The sequence below is a fragment of the Microcaecilia unicolor genome, chromosome 1 (assembly GCF_901765095.1).
Source record: "Microcaecilia unicolor chromosome 1, aMicUni1.1, whole genome shotgun sequence".
Classification (NCBI taxonomy): Eukaryota; Metazoa; Chordata; class Amphibia; order Gymnophiona; family Siphonopidae; genus Microcaecilia; species Microcaecilia unicolor.
This window is the reverse complement of record NC_044031.1, coordinates 607,964,683-607,990,241: the sequence shown is the minus strand read 5'-3', so window position 1 is coordinate 607,990,241 and position 25,559 is coordinate 607,964,683.

Genomic DNA, 25,559 nt, shown 5'->3' with positions numbered 1-25,559 from the left:
GAGGATGTGGTAACGGTGGTTAGCATACCTGGGTTTAAAAAAAGGTATGGACAAGTTCCTGGAGGAAAAGTTCATAGTATGTTATTGAGATGGACATGGGGGAAGCTACTGCTTGCCCTGGGACTAGTAGAATGGAATGTTGCTACTATTTGGGTTCTGCCATGTACTTAAGACCTGGGTTTGCCACTGTTGGAAACAGGATACTGGGCTAGATGAACCATTGGTCTGACCCACTATGGCTATTCTTATGTTCTTATGATTCTGGCTGCTAGTGAGAGCTGCTCAGCTGGTGAGGTGAGAGATATATTGTTTCACCTGATCTAACTTGTATAAATTACAGATGCTACATATAAATCTGAAAGCTCAAGAGGTCTCAAGGTGAACTGTTGTGTGTGTTTTTGTATCCTGCCATTACATGGCTTTTATATTGCTGGAACTATGTAGCTCATATTTGAGCTGAATGTTTCTGGCACACCAACCAGCATGGGAGTTCTGTATTTGAGAGAGCAGGCTGCCATGATGAGTATTACTCCCCAAGTTATGGAAGAAATAAAAATGTTAATTTCCGCACCTGTGAGTGATCACATGATGGCCCAGCAAAGCGAGCAAAGAACCAGGTGTTACAGGATCACATCCAAATCTACCTGTGCCATAGTGGCTTTATTAACTGAACTTAGAGTCATGTGCACATGTGACTCTCTCAAAAATACTCAGCTTCCCTCTATATTGAATTCCTTTGGTCCTCTTCATTTCTTTTTAGATATTTTATCCACTGTCCTGCCTCTTCTTCTCATTGCTGTCTCCTAGATTCTTTTTGCACTACTCATCCTTTGTTTTTCACCTTTCAGGGATTACCATTTACCTAACCATTTTTTCTTGTGGAAGAAAGCAGTTCACTTAGGGGCCCTTTTAAAAATGGTTGGCGCATGGCTACAGCAGGGGCGTAGCCAGACTTCGGCGGGACAGGGTCCAGAGCCTGAGGTGGGGGGGGGGGGCACATTTTAGCCCCCCAGGCACCGCCGACCCCCCCTGCCATTTTTGACCCGCCGCCGCCACTACCACCAACTTTGACCCCCCTCCCGCCACCAACCCTCCCCCACAGCTTAGTAAAAGGACCCCTTAACATATAATCATTCCATTGCTATATTTCACAGAGTGCAAAGGCCATTTTATGTTTTCAAACTTGCATGTCGTTCCTTTTATCTTATGCCTGAAACCATCTTCCCGAACCCATACGTCTAGCTCCATCTCTACCTGTTTTTAAATCTGTGCTGAAAGCTCACCTTTTCACTACTGCCGTTGGCTCCTAACCGCTACTCATTTGCCCTCTTCCTCCCCTGTTCCTCTTTACCCTGTAATTCCCTTGCCCGTAATGTCTTGTCTGTCTGTTTTACCTAGATTGTAAGCTCTTTGAGCAGGGACTGTCTCTCTATGTCAAATGTACAGCGCTGCGTGCATCTTATAGCGCTACATAAATGCTATTAGTAGTAGTAGTAGATGCGCATCCCTTTAATTCTCTAACGTATCTAAATTCAATAGAAAGCGCCTGTTCCTGACACATTACTGCCTCCCTATCCATGCTCATTCTTAATACTGAGGTGTTTTTTATATGGGATCTTAAGTTGTCTGGTGGTTGTGGTGGAGGGAAGGGATTTCCCTAAATTGACCACTTGCAGCTGTATTTTCACTGCAGTACAATACTTTTGTAATGCAAAATCAAGAAACAGAATGGGAGACTTCAAATACAATCTACCTCTCCCTCTCCATATGCTGACTAATCTCAACATGCACTGACAAGGATTTTTTTTTTATTATATGCAAATTACAAATTTCCAAACAGAATTTGTACATATGTATAATAGTTATGATATAATAAACAATGTTGTATAGCAATCTCTAACATTAATCACTAACTGAAAAAGGGGAAAAAAAAGCCCTTACCACACACTGTTTTGATGAAATGCCACTAACTGCTTCTAAATTACCACAATCAAATGTAATTTATATGCAATTAGTGGTATTACTCCAACTACTCTAGCAATTGAGAAAGTAAAAATAGCTGGTGGTTTAGTTATTCTGTGGAAAGCGTCTGTATATAAAGCATCCCAAAATTCCAGGAATCCTTCTGCTTTAAAACATACAGTTCTAATGGGGCAGCTGCAAAATGCTTGGCATTAGCACAGGGTACTGGCATTAAGGAGCCATGGTTGAGTGCCATAGTGGCAAAATTTGTTTCCCTTATCCTGAGCCTTATTTGTTTCTAGGGGGTTGTTGCATCTAGTACCTGTCTACCTGGCCAATGCTGTGGGCATTGGTGGAGAGGAAGGAGACTACTTGGAAATTAAGGGGGTACAGAGAGAAGAAAAGAAAGATCTGGGCTGAGTTGAGGTAGCAGCAAGATGGTTGTCAAAGGTAAGTCCCCTGCCCCTCACCATTCATCCTGTTACCTTTTATTTCACAAAACCACCTGAAGCCCAGAAATAACCCTAGATAGCAGTGATCTGTCAGTCACTAACTCCTAACTCCTGACAGATTACTGCTATCTAGGGTTATTTCTGGGCTTCTTTTGAGTCATAATCCCAGGTGGTTTTGTGAAATAAAAGGTAACAGGATGAATGGTGAGGGGCAGGGGACTTACCTTTGACAACCATCTTGCTGCTACCTCAACCCAGCCTAGATCTTTCTTTTCTTCTCTCTGTACCCCCTTAATTTCCAAGTAGTCTCCTTCCTCTCCACCAATGCCCACAGCATTGGCCAGGTAGACAAAGTGTCTTCTTTGTTGGAGCACCCCATCCCTGTATAGTAAGCATTTTTAAAAGACATAGGCTGGACACTGACATTTTTGGACTGTTTATCTTATTAGATCAGCAAGTGTGCTGTCTGGCATGCTTTATGAATTCTTGCAGTGCCATAAATATGTGGCACCTTTTATTTTTGTCTCCAGAGCTTTGAACTGCAGCAAATTCATGAAAACTACATTTGCTGCTTGACTGATTCACTCAGGGAATTACGCTAAGTAATGTGGTGGGAGAAAAATAATATTTGGGACTGACGAACTGGATGTGGATTTAGATGTGCGGTCCCCAGTAAACGATCTATATTCATTACTGCCTATATATTTGTGGCATACTGTTTTAATGCATTTTGTGATTGCTTGTTTTACTATACTAACACTGCATTAAGGGCTTAACACCTTTTAGTAAATGGGTCCTTAAGGGGTCCTTTTACTAAGCTGGGGTAAAGAGGGCCCTGTGCTTGTGGCAGCAGCCATTTTTTCTGCGCACTGAGGCCGTTTTTACCACAGTGGGTAAAAAGACCGAAAAAAGAAATGGCTATGTGGTAAGATTGCACTTACCGTGTGGCTATGCTGGAGAGGGGGGGGGGGCACTTACTGCCACCCATTGAGGTGCCAGTAAGGGCTCCCACTTTAACCTGACAGTGAACGACCAGAGCGTGGTGTTGCCTGATTACTGTTCGGTAACCCCCTGTGGAAATATTTGAAAAATATTTCTACTAGTGCTGGAAATGCTGTACGCTGGGGGCGGAACTAGCGCTGATGCTCACATTGAGCGGGCGGTAGTTGTGGATTGCCACGCAGTAAGCCCATGGTGGATTTACCACTGTTTTGTAAAAGGGCCCCTAAATCTTTTAATGTACACTAACAAGCCAGATGCACGCTAACAAATGTATATACCTAGTATCCCTACAACTTTTCCTTATGTATAGCATTTTAGCTTTTGGCTGATAGGACGTACACTCTTTCATTAAGTCAATATGGAGACCTGTGCAATAAAATTCACACTAAAATATTTAGCATGTGATTCAGTAAGCATTTAACATGGACAATAAAACACCATTTAATGAGTAATGCAATGAAATTTAATATGCACATAGTAAAATTATCACCCTATTATCATGCACCAGCACACAAAAATACATTGGCTAAACAGCATGACCAATTTCATTAGGAAACTAAATAATGTGATCACATTTAAACTGACCGTGCCCGAGTCTTTTTCTCATACTTCTTCCTGATAGCTTCCAAAGGGTATGCAAGTAAACTTGGTACATGGGGGCAGATTGAAGAAAGTGTGCCAAAAATCAGGTGTGAAAAATATGGGCGCTAATCACCAACTCTGGGATTCTATGTATCATGATTTCAATTTCCGAGGGGTAAAATTGTAGCATATTCCATAACAATGCACATAATCTAATTGGTTAACAAGCCAATCAGCGCTGCTAATTGGATGCTAACAAGCAATTGGCATTAGTTAGAATGTACATGCACTAATTGCTAAGTGTATTCTATAATGTGGTGTGTGTAAATTCTAGTCACATAGTTGAAAAGTGGGTTTGGTCATGGGTGTGGAACAGGCAGGTCATGAGCATTTCTAAAATCTTTGCGCTTTGTTATAGAATATACCCACACTGTGCGTAATTTAGGCATTGGGATTTACACCAGGTTTTATTTGGTGTAACTGGCTATGAGTAAATTTAGTCACTCATAGACTGCTGCTCAGCATATTCTATAAACTGTGTGGAAATTAAGCCTATTCTATAAAGTTTGCCTAAATTAAGGCTTACTTTATCGAATATGCCTACGCATATTTTTTGCCACATGGATTTTTCAGGCGCCCCATATATATAATCTAGTCCCAATTGTATAATGACAATTGCACACAAAATTGCCATTATAGAACAGAGTGTAAGTTGGCATGAATATCCCTAACTTTAGGAGTGAGCACTTATGCCATGTCAAAAGCTGGTGTAAATGGTTGCGTTGACAGTTGTGTGCATAAGTCATAGTATTCTACAGTACCAATTAATGCCACTTAAAGGCTATTATTGGTACTTAAAGGCAATTGGCATCTAATTTAACAATTAAGTTAGGGGTCCTTTTACTAAGGTGCGCCAAAAAATGGCCTGTGCTGTTGTAGGTGCGTGGTGTGTGTATTGGATGCACACAGGTCCATTTTTCAATGCACCTGCAAAAAAGACATTTTTGGGGCCAAAAATGGGTGGTGGTAAGGTCTCACGCATTAACCAGGCAGTAATCATTAGCACACGTACACTGCCGATTACCGCCCGGTTAGTGCCACACTTATCAGATGCAGAGGAATTACCGCCCGGGGCATGAGGTAGCTGGGTGGTAGTTTCAAATTGATGCACGTCAGACGTGTGTAGGCACCTACGCGCCTTAGTAAACGGGACCCTTAGGCATGCAATTTGCAAATCAGAAATGTGGGTGCCTAACTTTGTAGAATCTGGAGGATGGTGGGTATTTGTCAATGTTAAGGGAAGAATTGGTAGATTCTAAGAGAAAGTCTAAAAGGAGGATAGAGCTCCAAAAGAGCAAAAAAAAAAAAAAAACCTGACAGGAATGTATATTTAGAACCATCCATCTTCTGTGTCAGTAAACATCTTGGAAAAATAGTTTGAGGACATATGATTGGAAGGAGAAAGGAACATTCACAAACATGACCCAATAAGGAATTTGGCCAATTTTACTCAAAAGAGTACTAACCATTTATTGCCTCTATTACTATACGTGTCATAATGGCTGGACTACAGAGTCTTCTAGAAGCTCAGAGTAAATAGAAAGAAATAGGTACTTGAACCAAAACATCTGTGAATTCATGGAAGCTCAGACTGCAGTCTGGTCTCAAGCATCAGTGTGCTGTATCCTTTAGCCACACTAACAATATCAATGAGAGTAAAAACTTTTTATCTTTCTGTAAATACATTTTGTGTAAGTATATACATACACAGTGTGGGCAGAATTCAGTAAATGGTACCCAAACTTAGGAGCCAGGATGATTCTCACCACTTGGCATTTTTTTAAACACTGGCCGTGGTGGTTAAAAAAATCCAGATATTCAGTGCTGGTATTCACATATTACCTGGTGCTGAATATCCAGATAGAGTGATAATCAGTGGCACTATCTAGACAGAGATAATACACAGTCTGCTATCCAGATATTTAGCAAGATAGCTTAGGACAATCTTTTTGCTGACCTAAATTATCTTGCTAGCTTATCCAGATGTTTTGTTAAGTGCCATTGAATAGGTCAGTTCCTGGTGACCTTGTGGATAGTTTCCCTGAACTGGGTTCAGTCTCCAGTCAGGCAGCTAATTGTTGATAGAATGGCATCCAAAGCTATTGTTAATACATCACATTGCTGCTCTTCTTCTTTTGCATTGACTTTCAACATTGCCATCATGATGTCTTCCTCTAATGATCATTCCAAAGTATGAAGTGTATTTGAGCTTCCAAGGAAAGCTTAGGCTTTATCTTCTCCAGTACCAATTGATTTGTTTTTCGGGCAGTCTACATTATGCACAGTATCCTTCTCCAGCATCATAATTCAATGGCATTGATTTTCTTCCTGCCTTGCTTCTTCATTGTCCAATTTTTACATCCATATGACATTACTGAGAATACTGTGGCTTAGACAAATCAAATCTTTGTATGCAGAGACATATTTCTGCACTTGAGGATATTGTCTAGATCTTTCTTAGCCATTCTATCAAGAGTGATACATCATTGAATTTTTTAACTGTTTCTTTCATTATAGATTTTTGAGCCAAGCAGGTTGAATTTGTGTACTGCTTCCTCTATCAAGGATGTAATTGTTTATTTTTCCAGTTGTCAGAATCTTTGTCTTCTTCACATTAAGGTGCAGGCCCATTTTCAGACTATGTTCATTGATCTTGATAAACAGATCAAGGAATGTAGTCAGTGCTTAGCAAATCCAGGAAAGTAAGGACAATACTGGGTGAACTTCTATGGTCTCTGTCCAAAATATGGCAAAGCAGGGCAGACTTGTATGGTCTGTGATCCAGCACTGGAAACAGGAGAGGGGGAGCTGACATGGACCATTTGAAGGCAAAGCTGTTGTATTCGTCATCTATTGGATGCTGTGAATTCATTCTTTATATCCATTAACAATGACTTACTGGTAGGTGCTACGCAGACTTGCTCATGCTGAGAGTCCCTCTAGCCCATGGGTTCTCAAACCAATCTTTGGGACACACTGAACCAGTCAGGTTTCAAGATATCTACCACAAACATGAATGAGCTAAATTTGCATAAAATACCTCCATCGTATGTAAATTTATCTCATGGATATTCTGAAAACCTGATTGGCTGGGTGTGTCCCAAAGACTGGGTAGAAATCACTTGTGTGATGTAACGGATAGAGTATAATACAACCATCAATGTATCTTGGCTTAAGACTGATTTGTGAGTTACTAGGCTGCTGCATATATAGTTATAGCTATCCGCAGTGCCAGGTAGGACCTGGAAGCCACAGTATGGGCCACCCGCAGCACACACATGTTCTAGTAGGGATGAAGGACAGCCAGCTAAAAGAAAGAAATGGGTAGGGCAAGACAGGGAAGGGGGTGGGACTGGGGATTAATAATATAGTGTGAGGGAAGGAACCTAGATCACAGGGTATTCAAATTCTGGCCAATACCTTGGTTCCTCCCATTATCACCACTTGCTTTCACTGTTAGATGGTTTCCTAAAGAACAAGTCCATAAGCCACTACTAAATGGACTTGGGAAAAATCCACAATTCCAGGAATAACATGTATAGAATGTTTGTACATTTGGGAAGCTCACCAGGTGCCCTTGGCCTGGATTGGCCACTGTCGTGGACAGGAAGCTGGGCTCGATGGACCCTTGGTCTTTTCTCAGTGTGGCATTACTTATCTACTTATGTGTGTATATGTGTTAATATATCTATCTATCTATCTATCTATCTATCTGCACTGTACGGTCAGGACACAAATCTTCCGTTACACGATCTCCCAACGTGGTTGCACCACCTTTATCTAATTATTTAACCACAACATCACTTTGAGGGGCATAATCGAACGGGGTGCCCAAGTTGTCATCAGGGCGTCCTCGCAGGATGGCCCCGTAAAGGGGCGAGCCAACCCGTATGATCGAAACAAGATGGGTGTCCATCTTTCGTTTCGATAATACGGTCGGGGATGCCCAAATCATGAAATTTAGGTCGATCTTAGAGATGGTCGTCCCCGGTTTTCGGTGATAATGGAAACCGAGGCTGCCCATCTCAAAAATGACCAAATCCAAGCTATTTGGTCATGGGAGGAGACAAGTTCACTTGAGCATCTGGGTCTTTTGAGGTCTTTTCCTCCTTTTGTTTTTAAGAGCATCTACGAGCAACATTTAGTGTATTCTACAGTGTTTTCTTAATAGACTGGCCACACAGGGATCCCAGCAGAGCAGTGGAGCATGATAGATGACACTACAGTGGACTTCACATAAAATGTCCCAGATACGCATCTCAACGTTACCCCCTTATATGTATGGACCCAGCCCCCCCCCACTTGTTACACTTGTGGTGGTAAATGTGAGCCCTCCAAAACCCACCAGAAACCCACTGTACCCACATCTAGGTGCCCCCCTTCACCCATAAGGGCTATGGTAGTATTGTACAGTTGTGGGTAGTGGGGTTTTTTTTTGTGGGGGGGGGGGGGGTTGGGGGGCTCAGTACACAAGGTTATGGAGCTATGTACCTGGGAGCAATTTTTGAAGTCCACTGCAATGCCCGGTTGGTGTCCTGGCATGTCAGGGGGACCAGTGCACTACGAATGCTGACTTCTCCCACGACCAAAAGGCTTGCATTTGGTTGTTTCTGAGATGGGCGTCCTTGGTTTCCATTATCACCAAAAATCAGAAACGACCAAGTCTAGGGACGACCATCTCTAAGGACAACCTAAATGTCAAGATTTGGGCGTTCCCGACCTATTATCAAAACGAAAGATGGACGTCCATCTTGTTTCGATAATACGGGTTTCCCCGCCCCTCCACTGGGACGTTTTGCGAGGACGTCCTCAACAAAACTTGGGCGTCCCTTTCGATTATGCCCCTCCACATTTGAAACAAAGGAGACCTCAAATCTCCAGTGTACTTAAAAGACAGAACACCTATCCATAATAGGAGTAGGATACTATCGCTGGTCTCAAAAAGGTATATGAAAAAAAGAGCAGCAGCAAAAAACTCAAAGAGAAAAAACTGTTGCTCAAAAAAACAAACAAAACAATATATCTTAAAAAAAAGTCTCAAAAGGTTTAGTAAAGCCAGTTACAATGAGGAGCATAATTGAACGGGGCCGGCCATCTATTTTTTTTTGTTACATTTGTACCCCGCACTTTCCCACTCATGGCAGGCTCAATGTGGCTTACATGGGGCAATGGAGGGTTAAGTGACTTGCCCAGTCACAAGGAGCTGCCTGTGCCTGAAGTGGGAATTGAACTCAGTTCCCCAGGACCAAAGTCCACCACCCTAACCACTAGGCCACTCTATAAGGGGGCCATCTCTAATAACAGACCCGTCAAGCGGTGTACCCGACCGTATTATCGGAACAAGATGGCCGGCCATCTTTCGTTTCTATAATACGGCCGGGGCCGGCCAAATCTCAACATTTGGGCTGCCCTTAGAGATCGCCGGCGTTAGAAATGGCCGCTATTGTTTTTCGCCGATAATGGAAACTAATGAAGGTCATCTCAAACCCAGCCAAATCCAAGCCATTTGGTCATGGGAGGATCAAGCATTCATAGTGCACTGGTCCCACTCACATGCCAGGACACCAACCGGGCACTCTTGGGGGCACTGCAGTGGACTTCACAAATGATCCCAGGTGCATAGCTCCCTTTCCTTGTGTGCTGAGTCCCCCAAATCCCCCCCCAAAACCCACTACCCACAACTGTACACCACTACCATAGCCCTTAGGGATGAAGGGGGGCACCTACATGTGGGTACAGTGGGTTTTGATGGGATTTTGGAGGGCTCCCATTTACCACCACAAGTGTAACAGGTAGGGGGGATGGACTGGGTCCGCCTGCCTGAAGTGCACTGCACCCAGTAAAAACTGCTCCAGGGACCTGCATACTGCTGTCATGGAGCTGGGTATGACATTTGAGGCTGGCATAGAGGCTGGGAAAAATGTATTTACATTTTTTTTCTTGGGTGGGTGGGGGTTGGTGACCACTGGGGGAGTAAGAGGAGGTCATCCCTGATTCCCTCCGGTGGTCATCTGGTCAGTTTGGGCACCTTTTCGAGGCTTGGTTGTGAACAAAAAGGGACCAAGTAAAGTCAGCCAAATGCTCGTCAGGGCCGGCCTTCTTTTTTCCATTATCAGCCGAGGCCAGCCATCTCTTAACCACTCCCCCGTCCCGCCTTCGGTACACTGCCGACATGCCCCCTTGAACTTTGGCCGGCCCTGCGACAGAAAGCAGTTGAAGCCGGCCAAAATTGGCTTTCGATTATACCAATTTGGCTGGCATTATGAGAAGGCCGGCCATCTCCCAATTTGTGTTGGAAGATGGCCGCCCTTCTCCTTCAAAAATAAGCAGGAATGTCTCTCTGCATGGACCAACAAAACACTGTGCACAGATGGAAAAAAACCAAGAAAACCCCACTTAGCTTCAACTTGTAGGTGTTCAAAATTCACAGTTCAAGGATCAGCATCTAGTAATAAAAGTTCGCATCTCCAAAATTCAGTATATCTACACAGTAATCCAAAACCCTGACAGGGGCCATTTGTTTTGCATAAGAGCTGCATCAGGATGAAGGAACTCAAATCTTTCAATCCACTGACCGGCAACTTGATGGCGATGGGGCTTATTACGTATCCCAGGACCTATAAGTTAAGGCTCGGGATAGCTGATGTTTATTTTTCCAATGTGGGTTTGGACATCTTTACAAGCAACTTATAGATATTTTGAAGAATTTGCTACCATTCAAGTGCCCTGATATATGGGAGCCCTCAGCAAGTGAGGAATCACTGTTGTGGGCTGTCGCAAGGAATGGTGGTATATGGGGCACACAAAGAGGATTCTGTGTCAGTTGAGTAGTGATTATATCCTACAGTTTTATACCATATTGCTGAAGGAATTCTATGAGAACAAGAGTGACATTTTTACCAGAAGATCTGTTCCAATTAGTGGTACAATCACTGATCCTTAGTAAATTAGATTACTGTAATATTGTATATTTGGGTTTATCAAAATGGTTACTGAGAAAAATTCAAACCATTCAAACCATGGCTGTACATCTGATCTTTTCTCTTAAGAAATCGGATAGAATTACACCATATTTTGTTAAGCTGCACTGGTTTTCCATTGAAGCTAGGGCGCTGTTTAAATTGGGATGTTTGTTATTCAAGAATTTATTTGCTCTGATTCCTCAATATATGATTTCTCTTGTATGCTGACCAATATCAGGACAACACTATAATATTAAAAATGTACTCATTTTCTTTCGCCAGTCCTTGGGGGATTACTTTGAAGAAATGTGTTTATTTGCATATCAAGCAGCTGGTTTATGGAATTCCCTAGGCATATGTCTAGTTATGATATATTTAAGAAGGGATTAAAGACAATGCTGTCTTACAAATGTGTGATAAGGAAGTAGTGTGTCGTACCTGGGTAAAGGTGTGCTTTTGTAAGGCTAATGGTTACCATGATATTAACATCTGCGATAATTTTGTATTATTTTGTTACATCCTAAATTTAGTTTTGATCTAGTATTTTAGTTCTAATCTGCTATGAAATATGTTACTAGTATTAGCGGGCTATAAATAAATTAACTGTAACTGTGATCTTTCCCGTATAGCTTGGCTTCAATGGCTGGGCCAAAGACGGCATGCTACATGACTGAAATAATGCTATGAAATGATAGAATGATAATACACAAAATCCAAAAGATAAAACAGGGAAAATTAAATTCAGCCAGCAATACTCAAAAAAGGCACACAGATGGCAGCACCAGCTTGGAGCAGGCAACTTTTAACACGTTGTTTCTCATGGTTGCTTATAAACACTTCTTCTCTTGGGGCCAAAGGGTAAGGCCTTTTTGACTATTGCTGGGTAAGTTTAATTTTTCCTATTTTATCTTTTAGATTTGGTGTATTATCATTCAATTTGGCTGTCTAGTTTTAAATTGTGATGTGAGTTTTTTTTAAACTTATATTTCTATATGTTTTTTCAGTTGTTTAGGAGTGACTCTGGTTATTTATGTTCTTTTTTAGAACAGTTTTTTTTATGGGATTGACCAGATTATTGTGAGTACTTTATAGATGTTGATTTCAATTGATTTATACTTTTGAGTAACATTATTTTCTAATTTTAATATACATATCATTTAATGTGTGTATATAAATTTTTAGTTGCCCCTGCTGCATCCTATTGATAGGGTGAAATGTTATTCATATCAAGCTTTTTGTTACCTTGATTAAAGTTCTACACTAAAGACATATATTCTGCTCTCTATTGAACTGTTCAGAAGTAGTATCCCACAACTCAAGTATCTCTTAAAACACCCATAGGACTAGCTTAGCTAGAAGTAGCAGTCTTGCCCTGGCTACCCTACCCAGTAATTCTGGGTCAGGATTTTCCTTTGGAGCCATATGTGCCCAGATGATTGATAGCCCAAAGGAGGAGGCAGAGTGTCTTACTGATATATTTTCACTGGAGGAGCCTGACTTGTATACTGAGAGCCTGAAACTGCCTAAACCCAGCCATCGATGGCAGTTGGAGAAATTGCATTGCTCTCTGAATTTAAGAGCTGCAGTAGATGGAGATCTAGAGCCAAGGGAACACGGCGGTCAGGACACCCCAGATCCTTTAGATAGTCTACCTGACTGGAGTAGCAAAGGGACCACAGAGAACTTTTAAAAAGTCCAGTCACAGGATGAGTCCCTCAAAGCACCACCAGCCTGGGTTGTAACAGTAGATGAGGATTCCTTGGGCAACCAGGACCCATCTAAGGTAACATTCCCATAGTTCATAATAAGGAATGACTTGCATTGGGTGAACTGTTCATCATAAGTACATAAGCACTGCCATACTGGGAAAGACCAAGGGTCCATCAAACCCAGCATCCTGTCTCTGACAGCGGCCAATCCAGGCTTCAAAAACCCGGCCCCCCCCCCCAAAAAAAAAATTAATAATGTTCAATGGACTTTTCCCTCAGGAATCTGTCCAAACCCCCTTTAAATTCCGTAAGGCCAGCTGCTGTCACTACATTCTCCAGCAACGAGTTCCAGAGTCTAACTACACACAGAGTGAAGAAAAACTTTCTCCTATTTGTTTTAAATCTACCATATTCTAGCTTCATCTTGTGTCCCCTGGTTTTGTTATTGTTTGAAAGTGTAAACAATTGCTTCACATCTGTCTGCTCTACTCCGCTCATTATCTTGTAGACTTCTATCATATCACCCCTCAGCTGCCTTTTCTCCAAGCTGAAGAGCCCTAACCTTCTCAGCCCTTCCTCTTAGGGAAGTCGTTCCATTCCCTTTATCATTTTTGTCGCCCTTCTCTGCACCTTTTCTAATTCCTTTATATCTTTTTAGAGATGCGGGCGACCAGAATTGGACACAATACTCGAGGTGCGGTCCCTCATTCCTATCATAGGCAGGTCATGCAACTAGATCACAGTCATCTGTTAGGAGGTCATTTGGGGGAGGAAATAATCCTGGAATGGTTTGCCTGGTTTTTCTGGCCAGTCCTATTCAAGCAAGTAGTGCTCCTTTGTAGTCCTGCCCAATCTGCCAGCATGGGTTCTGTCTGCCTCTCTTGTACCCATACCAGTTGTCAACACCTAGTTTCAGAGAGTGGTTGTGGACTTCATAGACCACTTTAATGCACCACCCGTGGCAACAAGTATATCCTGGTTACTTTGGATTATGCCACCCAGAAGCCGTTGCCCTGTGTATTATAAAAATTACTACTGTAGCCATTACTCTGTGGGAATTCTTCTCCTGCATGGGGATTCCTACTGCAATACTGACTGACTAAGGCACCACTTTTATGTCTAGAGCAGCCATTCTCAACCCTGTCTGTGGAGCACACCTAGTATCAATGAGTGTTCAGGATATCCACAATGAATATGCATGAGATAGATTTGTATGCACTGCCTCAACTGCATGCAAATCTAACTCATGAATATTAATTTTGGATATCTGGAAAACCCGATGGGACTAGGTATGTCTCAAAGATTGAGTTGGGAATGGCTGGTCTAGAGTCTGCTGAAATGCTTTAATAAGAGTCTCAAGCAAATCCTGAGGAAGTTTGTGGTTGAAGACCAGAAGAACTGGGATACTCTACAGCCATATGTACTGTTTCCTGTCTGGGAGGTGCCTCAGAGTTTGACAGGATTCTCTCTTTGGATGTTATATGGTTGGAGACCTAGAGGAATCCTGGATATGGTTCGGGAAGCCTGGGAGGAGGAGCCTAATCTGGGAAGGAACTTGGCCAATACATGCTCACCATGCAGAAAGCAAGGGAAGCAGCCAAACTTTGCTTGGAGAAAACTCAGGTGGGTCAAGTCTATAACCAGAAGGCTGTGCAGAGAAACTTCCAGCTAGGGGACAAAGTCTTAATCCTCCTGCCCTCCTCAGAAAGCAAACTATTATGCAAGTGACAAGGGCCTTATGAAATGGTAGAGAAGACAGGATCTGTCAATTACAAAATGGTCCACTAGACAACAGGGATAAGGCAAAGATCTTCCACATCAACTTGTTAAAGAAGTGGATCCAAGTTACTGTAGTGCTGGTCCACATGGATGACTTTGGACTGGAGATTCTGACAGAGTCTGTGCCCCTGCAAGTCAGCGTTGGTGATCAGCTTTGTGCCTCACAGAAGTCTAACCTGGGTTTGCCTGAACCAGGATGTGTTTTCTGGAGTGCTGAGCTGGGCCCATTTTGAAGCTCATGATATTATCACCGAGTCTGGAGTGGTGGTCTAGAAATATCCTTACTGATCCCAGAAGCCTGGCAGGAGGCTGTGGAGTGGACCAGTAATTGGTTGTCCCCCATTGTGCTGGTGTCAAAGCTGGATGGGAGCATCTGGTTCAGGATGGATGTCCGGAAGGTGAACACCTCCAAACTGGAGGCTCACCCAATGCCAAGAGTTGAGGAACTCATTGAGATGCTGGGAGGAGCCCTGATCATCTTGACCCTAGACCTGACCAAAGGATATTGGCAGGTACTCCTCACTCCAGCTGACAAGGAGAAAACAGCCTTTTCAATGCCCCAAGGACTATTCCAGTTTACTGTATTGCCTTTTGGTCTTCATAAAGACCCCACTATCATTCAACAGCTTGCCGACTGCCTTCTCAAGCTGCATGGTGACTATGCGGCTGCCTACCTGAATGACAGTGTCAACTACAGTAAAGACTGAAGGACCCATCTTATTCAGGTAGAAGTGGTACTAGATAGTTTATAGACCACTGAATTGACAGTGAATCCTAAAAAATGCTTCCTGGGAGGACAAGAGGTCCAGTACCTGGGGTACTCTGTCAGCAAAAGAAGATAGAAGCAATAACCCAGTTGCTAGTACCCCAGACTATTGTACCCTCTAAGCTAGGTGGGAGTCCTCCACCTACAGTCCTACCAGTGGGGGCACTGTTTCACTATCACATTTTTAATAGCAAGGGGCAGGCAAGCTCTGTAGGACTCCAGGGAACCTACATATCTCCAGTAATTGAAAATACAATATTGAAGCACCACCCCCCCACCGGTATATAAGAACATAAGTGTTTCCATACTGGGACAGACCAAAGGTCCATCAAGCGTAGTATCCTGTTTCCAACAATGGTCAATCCAGGTCACAAGTACCTGGCAAGATCCCAGAACAATAAAATAAACTTTCTGCTGCTTATCCTTAAGCAGTGGATTATCCCAAGTCCATCTTCATAATAGCTTATGGACTTTTCTTTTAGGAAAGTATCCCAACCTTTTTTTACACCCTCCTAAGCTAACTGCTTTTACCACATTCTCTGGCAACAAATTCCAGAGTTTAATTACACATTGAAGAAATATTTTCTCATTTTAAATTTACTACTTAATAGCTTCATTGGGTGCCCACTAGTCCTGGTATTTTTGGAAAGCGTAAACGAGCAATTCATATCTACCTATTTCACTCCACTCAGTATTTTATTGACATCTATCATATCTCCCCTCCGTGTCTCTTCTCCAAACTGTAGAGCCCTAGGCACTTTAGCCATCCCTTATAGGGAAGTTGTCCCATCCCTTTATCAATTTTTTTGCCCTTCTTTGTACCTTTTCTAAGTCCATTATATATTTTTTGAGATGTGGTGACCAAATTTATTCACAGTATTCAAGGTTCAGCCACATCATGGAGCGATACAATGGTATTATAACATTTTAATTTTTTTCCATTTCTTTCCTAATAATGTCCAACATTCTATATGCTTTTCTAGCTGCCATTGCACACTGAGCAGAGAGTTTCAAGAATGACACATAGATCCTTTTCCTGGGCCAGAACTCCAAATATGGAACCTTGCATCACATAGCTATAGTTTGGGTTCCTCTTTCCAACATGCATCATTTTGCTCTTGCTCTCATTAAATGTCATCTGACATTTGGATGCCAAGTCTCCCAGTCTCGTAAAGTCCACTTCCAGTTTTTCACAATCCTCTTACGATTTAACAACTTTGAATAACTTTGTGTCATCAGCAAATGTAATTACCTCATTAGTTATTTCCATCTCTAGATCATTTATAAATATGTTAAAAAAAACAGCAGTCCCAGCACAGACCCCTGGGGAACCCCACTATGTACTCTTCTCCATTGAGAATATAGGCCATTTAATACTATGTGCTTTCTATCTTTTAATCAGTTTTTAATCCACAATAGGACATTACCTCCTATCCCATGACTTTCTAATATCCTCAGGAGTCTTTCATGAGATTCTTTGTCAAATGCCTTTGACAATCCAGATATACAATATTGACCGGCTCACCTTTATCCACATGTTTATTCCTACTCATTGAAAACACAATATTGAAGAACCATCCCCCATTTGCAACAATGAGATTGGAGGACTCATGTACAGCTTAGAGGGAACATTCCAGTGGGTGCATTATTTATCTCTCTATTTATTTTATTTATTTATTAGGATTTATTTATCGCCTTTTGAAAGAATTCACTCAAGGCGGTGTGCAGTAAGAATAAATCAAACATAAGCAATAAACAATTAAAGTGGTAAAATATTTAAATAACAATACAAAGTATGGCATGGAGGGGCATAATCAAAAGGGGCGCCCAAGTTTTCCTGAGAACGTCCTCGCAGGACGTCCTGGTGAAAGAGCGGGGAAACCTGTATTATCGAAACAAGATGGGCGTCCATCTTTTGTTTCGATAATATGGTCGGGGACGCCCAAAAATCGCGAAATTTAGGTCGACCTTAGAGATGGTCGTCCCCGATTTTTGGCGATAATGGAAACCAAGGACGCCCATCTCAGAAACGACCAAATCCAAGCCATTTGGTCATGGGAGGGGCCAGCATTCGTAGTGCACTGGTCCCCCTCACATGCCAAGACACCAACTGGGCACCCTAGGGGGCACTGCAGTGGCATTCAAAATTGCTCCCAGGTACATGGGTACAGTGGGCTTGTGGTGGGTTTTGAAGGGCTCCCATTTACCACCACAAGTGTAACAGGTAGGGGGGGATGGGCCTGGGTCCACCTGCCTGAAGTGCACTGCACCCACTAAAACTGCTCCAGGGACCTGCATACTGCTGTCATGGAGCTGGATATGATATTTGAGGATGGCATAGAGACTGGAAAAATATATTTTTTAAAATATTTTGAGGGTGGGAGGGGGTTAGTGATCACTGGGGGAGTAAGGGGAGGTCATCCCCGATTCCCTCGGTGGTCATCTGGTCATTTAGGGCACATTTTTGTGGCTTGGTTGTAAGAAAAAAAGGACCAGGTAAAGTCGTCCAAGTGTTCGTCAGGGACGCCCTTCTTTTTTCCATTATGGGTCGAGGACACCCATGTGTTAGGCATGCCCCAGTCCCGCCTTCGCTACACCTCCGACATGCCCCCGTGAACTTTGGTCGCCCCCGCGATGGAAAGCAGTTGAGGATGCCCAAAATCGGCTTTCGATTATGCCGATTTGGGCAACCCTACGAGAAGGACCCCCATCTTGCGATTTGTGTCGAAAGATGGGTGTCCTTCTCTTTCGAAAATAAGCCTGATAGTATACTACTTACAATGTCAACACAATATGTAATAGAACATTTTAATAGACAGCGTAGGGTATAGGTAAAAATGAAACACATAGATAGGTATGAGAGTAAAAGGAGTTAGAAAATAAGGTGACTAATTTAAAGAAAGTTGTACATGAGGTCAGAGAAATGATTAAATGTTATCTCAGCTAGTGCATTAAACTTAACATGGTTGTGTTAAGCTTAACAATCAAACAAAGGAGCAGCGATGGACCAAGCATCTTCCAAATATAAGAAACCCAGTGTGCCCGAGACTGTAGATAAAAAAAAAGCTTATTAAAAATTTTCAAGCAGGCCAAAGGGCCAATAATGAAATAACTTAAATATTCACCAGAAGGCAAAGAATTACAGGAACAAACAAATGGACTCCACACAGATCTGCGTTATGGTGAAAAATGCCTGCTTCAGGAGTCACAAAATCTAAATTACATTACATTACAATCTGTTCTTGTATTCTGCTAATACCCAATGAGTTTAAAGCAGATCACAAACAAAAGAAACTAGGTAAAACATCTAGAATCATTCACAAAATTAAAAATATTTTTGCAAATAAAACCTAGATTTCATCAGTTTAGAAGTGATATATATTCACAAAAAAAAGTAGTTTTTATACTTTTTCCTAAATAGCATAAAATCTGACTGACACAGAAATCTCTTCTGTGAAACTATACGCTTACTCAGTATGTGGAGGAGTGGCCTAGTGGTTAGGGTGGTGGAGTTTGGTCCTGAGGAACTGAGTTTGATTCTGGGCACAGGCAGCTCCTTGTGACTCTGGGCAAGTCACTTAACCCTCCATTGCCTGCCGCATTGAGCCTGCCATGAGTGGGAAAGCATGGGGTACAAATGTAACAAAAATAAAGAAGCAGAAAAATGCTTAACACAGGTGTTAATGAGCCTGATTTAGGCAGATTGGGTACAAAATGGCTACTGTTGATGAGTGTATTAAAGAGTGGCAGCCATATCATTGCAGAGGCTCTTTTTTCTATCTTTCTTCCTCCCTTTTTTCTATTTCTTTTCCACTTTTTCATGGAAAAACCTAAATACAGACATCATCACACTCCAAATGCAAACATCCTTTCCTGTGTACCTGACAAAAATATCAAGCCTTCTTGACTAGCAAAATCAGCTCACAGTTCTTTAAGACAATATCTTTCCCATTCTCATTTACCTATCAATTACAGATGATTATTTTACATTTAGAGGAACTGAGACATCAATAATAATTAACCTGAATTAAAGATCTGAGGCTAAGGTCAGGAGCTTTACCAATAAAAAGATGTCTCAGATGTACTGACTAGGTTAAATCGAGTGGCTGCTACATCAATCTTCACTCTTGTAAGAACACAATGTTCTGGACAGCTTATGTTCCACGACGCCAGCCATTTTCAACCCAGCCCTCGGGATACACCAGGTCCCATTGGATTTTCATGATATCCACAATGAATATGCATGAGTTAGATTTGCATACAATGGAGGCAGTGCATACAGATCGATCTCATACATATTCATTGTGGAAATCTCGAATCGATGGAGCTAGGTGTGCCATGAGGCCTGGGTTTGGAATGGCTGTACTATCCTATTATATAACTAGGAGGGTGCAAAATGCTTTAAAATCCAGAAAATTTTATAGAGAATTTTAAAATGAAACTGGGTGTAGTGCGATCCATAAGGGGGAAGCACTATCAAACGTTTTCATCAAAATTACAATTCTTCCACCCATTTTGGATAAGCTGAAGCCACAATGATAATATTATAGTTATAGTGTTTGCTAACCTCCAAATTCTATATTTGGTGCCTTAAGTTTTGGCGTACTAATTTGGCCATGTGGTTAAGTTGCACGCACAACTAAATTGATTAACAAGCTAATCAGTGCCAATAACTGATACTTAATAACCAAATGGTGGCACTAAGCTTTAATTAGAAGTTTCATGCACAACTTTCTAGGCGTATTCTATAACGCGTTGATGATACGTTGAAACCTTCTGCTCAGTGTGCTGCAGCGCCTAAGAAAGCAAATAGAATGTTAGGTATTATTAGGAATAGAATGGAAAACAAAAATGAGGACATTATAATGCCTTTGTATCGCTCCATGGTGTGACCGCACCTCAAATATTGTGTTCAATTCTGGTCGCCGCTTCTCAAAAAAGATATAGTGGAATTAAAAAAGGTGCAGAGAAGGGCGACGAAAATGATAAAGGGGATGGGATGACTTTCCTATGAGGAAAGGCTAAAGTGGCTGGGGCTCTTCAGCTTGGAGAAAAGACAGCTGAGGGGAGATATGATAGAGGTCTATAAAATAATGAGTGGAGTTGAACGGGTAGACGTGAATCGTCTGTTTACGCTTTCCAAAATTACTAGGACTAGGGGGCATGAGTTGAAGCTATGAAGTAGTAAATTTAAAAGAATTGGAGAAAATTTTTCTTCACTCAACGTGTAATTCAACTCTGGAACTCGCTGTCAGAAAATGTGGTAAAGGCGGTTAGCTTAGCAGAGTTTTAAAAAGGTTTGGATGGCTTCCTAAAGGAAAAGTCCAAAGACCATTATTAAATTGGACTTGGGGAAAATATTTCTGGGATAAGCAGCATAAAATGTTTTGTACTTTTTTGGGGATCTTGCCAGGTATTTGTGACCTGGATTGGCCACTGTTGGAAACAGAATGCTGGGCTTGATGGACCTTTGGTCTGTCCCAGTATGGCAATACTTATGTACATCGCACATTGTGGAAAAGGGGGCATGACTATGGGCGTGGAATGGACGGGTTGTGGGCATTTCAAAAAACTATGTACATTATTATAGAAAACACCCAATCATAGCAACATAGTAACATAGTAGATGACGGCAGAAAAAGACCTGCACAGTCCATCCAGTCTGCCCAACAAGATAAACTCATTTGTACTACTTTTTGTGTATACCTTACCTTGATTTGTACCTGTCCTTTTCAGGGCACAGACCGTATAAGTCTGCCCAGCACTATCCCCGCCTCCCAACCACCAGTCCCGCCTCCCACCACCGGCTCTGGCACAGGCCGTATAAGTCTGCCCAGCACCATCCCTACCTCCCGCCACCGGCTCTGCCACCCAATCTCGGCTAAGCTCCTTAGGATCCATTTCATTTAGGCCTGGTTTTAGGTAGCCTAAATGGGTACGCCTAAATTTTAGGTGCAAGAATGGTGCGTGAGCGTATTCTATAAACTACACCTAACTTTAGGTGTAGTTTATAGAATCACGCTAACTGCACGGTTTTACAGTGCAAATTTTTAAGGCGCCATATATAGAATTTCCCCCTAAGTAAACAGCATTCCATTAATTGAGGAATACCAGAACCAATGCTTGCATTAGAATATATAAGTCTGTCTGGTGTGAAAAAGGCCACAGCTGACTAATTAGTAGAGCTGAAGCGTAATAGTTAGAGCAGCTGCTTGAGAACCAGGGAGCCCTCCAGTTCAAATCTCACTGCTGTGCCTCGGGATCTTGGGCAAGCCACTTAATCCTCCATTGCCTCAGGTATGTATACCACTTTGATAGCTTTGGGGCTTGCAGATGGTATATAAGAAATAAAAAAAACATATTAAAAAAACCCCTAACCAAATGTTTTGTAACATCAGAAACCTGAAAATCCATCTTTAATTCTGAATCCAAAATGTCCCCAAGGCTGTGATGTGTTGCACTAGGACAAATATCAACCACACACAATTTTGAACATAACAGATGGAAAAGCATGGAGACTCAAGCAACCTACAAATGCTCTATTGTTTTCTGTTTATATTTAAGCTATGGCCCTTCATCTAGGTATGTGATGATCTTAAGGAAGCCAAACAGGTAGAAAAGGCAATGGCCAAATCTAGAAGGATGCTTGGGACTAGAATGGCCAGTTAGAAAAAGGAGGTGATGATGCCTCTTTATAAGACTCTGGAGAACCCTCATTTAGACTACTGTGTAGAATTCTGAAGATCTAACCTTCAGAAAAATATAAGCAGGATGGAGTCAGTCCAGAGGGTGCCTACTAAAATGGTCAGTGGCTTTTGTCATAAAGCATATGGGGACAGACTTAAAGATCTCATTATAAGTACACAAGTTTTGCCATATTGGGACAGACCGAAGATCCATCAAGCTCAGCATCCTGTTTCCAACAGTGGCCAATCCAGGTCACAAGTACCTGGCAAGATCCTAAAACAGTAAAATACATTTTATGCTGCTTATCCTAGAAATAAACAGTGGATTTTCCCCCAAGTTCATTTTAATAATGCCATATAGACTTTTCTTTTAGGAAGCTATCCAAACCTTTTTAAAACTCTGCTAAGCTAACTGCTTTTACTACATTCTCTGGCAACGAATTCCAGAGTTTAATTACATGTTGAGTGAAGAAATATTTTTTCCAATTCATTCTACATTTGCCTCTGACACACCCATGCTCCTCCCATGGCCATGCCCCCTTGTGAGTTATGTTACGCATGATGAGATTTGGGTGCCATATGTTTTAGAAGAGTGCACAGCCAGATGCATATGCAAATCCTAATTCATGCCAATTAATGTCATAAGTACATAAGTACATAAGTAGTGCCATACTGGGAAAGACCAAAGGTCCATCTAGCCCAGCATCCTGTCACCGACAGTGGCCAATCCAGGTCAAGGGCACCTGGCACGCTCCCCAAACGTAAAAACATTCCAGACAAGTTGTACCTAAAAATGAGGAATTTTTCCAGTCCATTTAATAGCGGTCTATGGACTTGTCCTTTAGGAATCTATCTAACCCCTTTTTAAACTCCGTCAAGCTAACCGCCCGTACCACGTTCTCCGGCAATGAATTCCAGAGTCTAATTACACGTTGGGTGAAGAAAAATTTTCTCCGATTCGTTTTAAATTTACCACACTGTAGCTTCAACTCATGCCCTCTAGTCCTAGTATTTTTGGATAGCGTGAACAGTCGCTTCACATCCACCCGATCCATTCCACTCATTATTTTATACACTTCTATCATATCTCCCCTCAGCCGTCTCTTCTCCAAGCTGAAAAGCCCTAGCCTTCTCAGCCTCTCTTCATAGGAAAGTCGTCCCATCCCCACTATCATTTTCGTCGCCCTTCGCTGTACCTTTTCCAATTCTACTATATCTTTTTTGAGATACGGAGACCAGTACTGAACACAATACTCCAGGTGCGGTCGCACCATGGAGCGATACAACGGCATTATAACATCCGCACACCTGGACTCCATACCCTTCTTAATAACACCCAACATTCTATTCGCTTTCCTAGCCGCAGCAGCACACTGAGCAGAAGGTTTCAGCGTATCATCGACGACGACACCCAGATCCCTTTCTTGATCCGTAACTCCTAACGCGGAACCTTGCAAGACGTAGCTATAATTCGGGTTCCTCTTACCCACATGCATCACTTTGCACTTGTCAACATTGAACTTCATCTGCCACTTGCACGCCCATTCTCCCAGTCTCGCAAGGTCCTCCTGTAATCGTTCACATTCCTCCTGCGACTTGACGACCCTGAATAATTTTGTGTCATCGGCGAATTTAATTACCTCACTAGTTATTCCCATCTCTAGGTCATTTATAAATACATTAAAAAGCAACGGACCCAGCACAGACCCCTGCGGGACCCCACTAACTACCCTCCTCCACTGAGAATACTGGCCACGCAATCCTACTCTCTGCTTCCTATCTTTCAACCAGTTCTTAATCCATAATAATACCCTACCTCCGATTCCATGACTCTGCAATTTCTTCAGGAGTCTTTCGTGCGGCACTTTGTCAAACGCCTTCTGAAAATCCAGATATACAATATCAACCGGCTCCCCATTGTCCACATGTTTGCTTACCCCCTCAAAAAAATGCATTAGATTGGTGAGGCAAGACTTCCCTTCACTAAATCCGTGCTGACTTTGTCTCATCAGTCCATGTTTTTGTATATGCTCTGCAATTTTATTCTTAATAATAGCCTCCACCATCTTGCCCGGCACCGACGTCAGACTCACCGGTCTATAATTTCCCGGATCTCCTCTGGAACCTTTCTTAAAAATCGGAGTAACATTGGCTACCCTCCAGTCTTCCGGTATTACACTCGATTTTAGGGACAGATTGCATATTTCTAACAGTAGCTCCGCAAGTTCATTTTTTAGTTCTATTAATACTCTGGGATGAATACCATCAGGTCCCGGTGATTTACTACTCTTCAGCTTGCTGAACTGACCCATTACATCCTCCAAGGTTACAGAGAATTTGTTTAGTTTCTCCGACTCCCCCGCTTCAAATATTCTTTCCGGCACCGGTGTCCCCCCCAAATCCTCCTCGGTGAAGACCGAAGCAAAGAATTCATTTAATTTCTCCGCTACGGCTTTGTCCTCCTTGATCGCCCCTTTAACACCATTTTCGTCCAGCGGCCCAACCGACTCTTTGGCCGGTTTCCTGCTTTTAATGTATCTAAAAAAGTTTTTACTATGTATTTTTGCTTCCAACGCTAATTTCTTCTCAAAGTCCTTTTTTGCCCTCCTTATCTCCGCTTTGCATTTGGCTTGGCATTCCTTATGATCTATCCTGTTACTTTCAGTTGGTTCTCTTCTCCACTTTCTGAAGGATTGTTTTTTGGCTCTAATGATTTCCTTTATCTTACTGTTTAGCCACGCCGGCTGACGTTTAGTCTTTTTTCCCTTTTTTCTAATACGTCAATAATTGGATGTTTAGCATCCAGTTATTGTTTGTTAATAGCTCATTAGCCAATGAAATTGTGAATGCAAATTTAGATACCATATATAGAATCCAGAGGATTGGGGATAATTTATTTGGTAATAAATGTAAATTTGATCATTTCACTCCGGGATCCTTTTACTAAGGTGTGCCGAAAAGTGTCCTGTGTTAGTGTAGATGCGTGTATTGGATGTGCGCAGGTCTATTTTTCAGCACACCTGCAAAAAAAAGGCCTTTTTTTGGCTGAAAATTGGCTTGCGTCCATTTTGGGCCTGAGATCTTACCACCACTTAGCGGTCAGGTCTCAAGCGTTAACTGGGTGGTAATCGTCGGCACATGTACAATGCTGATTACCGCCCAGTTAGCACCGCGCACCGGAAAATAAAATATATTTTTCGGCACACGTAGTGGACATACATAAAAAATGAAATTACTGCCCGGGCCACATGGTAGCCGGGTGGTAGTTCCGAATTGGCACGTGTTGGGCACATGTAGGTGCCTATGTGGCTTAGTAAAAGGGCTTCTCCGTTATTTGTACATTTTCATTGGTTGCGTGGTTGATATAGGATTCGTTTTAAGGTATTAGTATGGTCTCACAAGGATTTTTATGACTTGCAACTGCCTTATTTGAGCACACTAGCAATACCTTATTCACCAGCTAGGACACTTTCCACCTTATAATTGAAAGAGAAAAACGCCTAGATTTCGACCCAAATCGGGAGATAGACGTTTATCTCACAAAAATGAATAAATCGGTATAATGGAAAGCCGATTTTGGACGTTTTCAACTGCACTCC